Here is a 4,244-nt window from a genome sequence, read left to right as displayed (position 1 = left end):
GAAATACTATGCAAGTCAATGGAGACCATCAATTGTTTGATTACCAGCATTCTTTTAAGCATTTATTCAATTAGAGGAGCCATGACTGGTTTTCCACACATAATTTTCATTAACTGGTACATATACCAACCCTAGTAAAAAAGTAATAGATTTAAAATGCATTTATCTTATACTAAGTGTAGTTCAAGTCTATTAACATATTTACTGACATATCGCTCGAGACTTGCTGATATGAAAATTGTAATTAAACTTTATTTGGAGTACTACTTATGCACAATGCACATTTTTTAATATTAAGCCTAAAATATGTTTTAATGTCACTAATGATGAGGATTGTATGATCTTTAAAGATTTTGCATATAAAGTGTACCTAAAGTACTTGCAATAGTTCCACTTTAGCACAGTAAAATATACTTAAGTATATCTTTATTTGGACTTCAACACTACTTCCGCACAATTAAAGTGCGTTAAGTACAAAATCAGTTGAGCAGACTTTAAATACACCAGTTTAGTATACTAAATGTACAAATGCAGGGTATTTTTTATTAAGAACATAATATGTAAATGTATTGCAGTATACTTAGCATGAAATAAATGTATTTTAAACATTTTTGTACATTTATTTTCACTAGGGAATATATCAATAAGTAGTACTACTTATACTACAACATTTTACTGAAATATTTAAAAGTTTGTTAAGAAATCTTTTGCTCACCAAGGCTACTGTACATTTATTTAACAGTAACAACTTGACAGTTTTCTATTTTAATGTATTTTAAAATGCGATTTATTCCTGTGATGGCAAAGCCGCCAGTCTTTAGTGCCATTTTTACTACCGAAGTTCAAACTATATTTAACTTTTAAAACATCTGTCTTAACACTCATACTTAACAGCTTTCCATTTGGACCAAATGCAACAATAAATCAACACTAAATCTGAAAGCATGCATAAATGTCACTTGTGTCTCATAACAGGCATCTGTATTGAATTGCATATGATCAGCTGGTTTAATTCCACACATGGATAAACAACACATTCATATCACAAAAGCAAGTAGGCTGGATTTTACAGCTGTCCTCAAAACAAATGACCTTGGACAGCCTGGATGATTCCATCAGTGTTACAGTTTTTACGGCCCATATCCCTCAGGGCTTCTTTGAGAAGCAAAGTAATTAAGGATCAGTAATTAACAGCATCAGACTAACAGGCCTGATCCCCCCCGCGCAGGACCTAGGGGACAGCAGACAAGGGCCAGATAGGACATGAGTGACACAACTGTCCCTCTGTGAACACTAGTTGGTCTAGTAATAGCAGACTCCCCCTCCCGTTACCCCTTTATCCAGTAGTTACAGAGGTGAAGTGCAGCTGACCAGTGAAAGACACTAATGACTTTTAATAATGCAATAGAAAAAAGCGGCCAGAGTCAGCACTCACAGGATAATGATGCAGATCAGTCAGTGGTTTGTGGACCAGTGACCATCTCTAATGACACTGTGGTGGTTCAGAACTTACACTGTCAAATGAAAATATTAGCATAAAGGATGGCATCGCTGATATGAACTGTTACAAACTGAGCATTTAATTCCTGTGTCATTTCCAACAAATGTCCAGTCATTCGTGATTACTGGATGAAGGTTTTTCCAAAATCCTTTTGACTGAGAAGGGTTCATTAATGAATCATTTAGACCAGTTTGTGAACCAGTTTGACAAATTAATTGAAAAGAACTGACTCAAAAGAGCAACTTGCTCACAAATGGTACATCGTTGCATCATTGCGAAGCAAGTTTTATACTAAACAAGAGCAACAGACTATCTGGCAGATATATCTTTATCTCTAAAAAATATTTTATAGCAGAGTGTGAAAAATAGGAAAATTGATAATTCACTCAATATAATTCAATAACTTTACCATGATCAAAGACTTATTCCAGAATACTTTTCCCTGATACTTTTTGAGTGACTGTGGGAAGACTGGACTAGTCATTATCAGGGTTCTCAAAGGGGTCTTTTCATGAAGAATCAAATTTTCCCATATCTTTAGAGATAAGGGATAATTGCATGTGCTGCAACTTTCAGAACTCCCTCCAAAAAAAAAAAAAGAGCCAATTTATTAAAATTAAACTTTTAAAATTGTTTGGTTTAAAATTCTTGAACCTCTTACTTTACCAATACTGAAAATAATGTCTGACAGGCTACACTTATACATCAATGATGTGGGTGTTCAGAAATGTGGCCTCACCCAGCCATGGTGGGGCAATATGGAGAGAATAGGATATATAATAAATATATACACACTATTATTCTTAAACGCTAGAAGAACTAATGGGAGTTTAAAGTGTAGAAAGTTCACCAAACCTTGTACTCTGTAGCTTTAATTTACAAACTTTATAAAGCGATTGGTGTATTTCCTAGTAAACATTGACTGTTTCATTGAACCCTCAAATTCCATAAGGAAAACGTAACGCATGACATCACATTTGAACAACAGCCTATGAGGGATCAATCTGAAGTATTTTCATTCTGTAATTTACCAAAAATCATCTGGCTCTAAATGTTGCAAGTTTTTATTCTCAAGTGATGTTGTAGTCTGGAAGCAAAAGGGACTAATAAAAGATACTCTTTAAGCCTCTTAACTCTCCACAAGCAATCCACCATGACTGCTGATGTACTGCTGAAATGATGCCAACAAAAACCTTCGACCTCTGCTGAAGCTGAATACCTTATATACGTAACCATTAACTTAAGATTTGCACTGACACCCCAAATGAACAAATGAAGAGAAGACCTCCCCTGTAGTATAAAAAAAACGTTTCACGCTTCATTTCACTGATTCTCCATGACTAGAGATTATGGCACTATAATAACTACTTGATGGGCGACAGCAAGATGTTAGATTAAAATACTGCACTGTGTAAGCAAAAAAGCAGCAAAAATATCAGTTTCTTGAGAAATTACCCTTAAGCTCGGCCCCTGATTAAAACCATAGTGGTAGATTTACTATATGAAAATCTTGTTTCATGCTTAGTTTGTCTAATTAGACTCCACACACAGGTTATGATAATGAGAATATTCAGCTCAAATATATATCTAAAAAAGTAACCAGCAAAATTGTCTTTTGTCTGTCCTGTTCAGTGAACAGTGACATTAGTGCAGTCTAAACACGCCCTCCACTAAATGCCATACTAGATGCTTATCCACCCCCATCTAAGGTCATTTTGCCTTTGTGTTTATATCATCCTGTGAGTCACTGCAAACATACCATTTACAACAACCCTGGATCTGCCAATCAGGGCCAGCCAGACTTAAAAGCAGCCAATACAGATAAGAGCAGCCGTATTAATACCTCCCTTATGGTATAATGGGAAGATTTGCTATTTTGCTCTCTGGATCCTGCGGTAGGCTGTGAGAACCAGGGGGAGATAATACCTCCGAAATACCTCTCAGCATGAGAAATCCGACACACACAAATACAAAGATTCACAGATGTAGCCAATACAAACTACACACAATCTCTTTAATGTAGTATGCCTTTGTTAACCCAAACAGCAAGGAATAACAGCGGGATACTACAGCAGAGATAACAAACTGGAATTGGATTGCTTTTGATTCACCGTGACCTCTAAAGTTCAATAAGAGCATCAATGAAAACAAAATGCACAGGGAAAATACAACAGTCAAAAAAAAAAAGGCAAAAATTGATTTTCCAATAGCTGAAAAAAGTAAACATACAGTCACATAAACAATTTAAATATGAATTCATAAATTATAAACACATGATATTTTCTATTAATTTCATATTTATTTATAAAATTATGTTTACATGAATTATTTGTTTGAATAACAAATCTAAATAAATCATAAATAAAAGTTTATGTATAATGCTTAAATAAATCTATACCTAAATGTATAATTTATGCGCTAAGTTTAGAATATTTATGTGAATATATATATATATATATATATATATATATATACATACACAGTATATATATATACAGGGTTTGAAATTAACACCCGCCAACCGCGGGTAAAAATCAGCTGTGGCAGGTAACGCTGTCAAATCACTAGCATATTTGGCGGGTTACTTTTCGTAAATTATGTTTACTAATTAATTTCTTGAGGAAGTTCATGTAAGCCAAATCTGCACAGATTTAGTGTAAATACTGAACTCGAGACTCATCATGATATTAAATAAGCCTAATTGCGCAGCATCTGGGCATATCTAGCTTACTTGAACATACCC

The 4,244-nt window shown here is 34.4% G+C and overlaps 1 protein-coding gene across 2 annotated transcripts in view; it reads right to left on the bottom strand.

Annotated features, from left to right (window-relative positions):
* Positions 1-4,244, bottom strand: part of LOC107700936 (disabled homolog 2-interacting protein-like) — a 91,638-nt gene that overhangs the window by 27,680 nt on the left and 59,714 nt on the right. The window lies entirely within an intron of this gene.

The sequence above is a fragment of the Sinocyclocheilus anshuiensis genome, unplaced genomic scaffold (genome assembly GCF_001515605.1).
Source record: "Sinocyclocheilus anshuiensis isolate Anshui unplaced genomic scaffold, SAMN03320099.WGS_v1.1 scaffold438, whole genome shotgun sequence".
Taxonomy (NCBI): domain Eukaryota; kingdom Metazoa; phylum Chordata; class Actinopteri; order Cypriniformes; family Cyprinidae; genus Sinocyclocheilus; species Sinocyclocheilus anshuiensis.
This window is presented reverse-complemented; position numbering and strand designations above follow the sequence as displayed.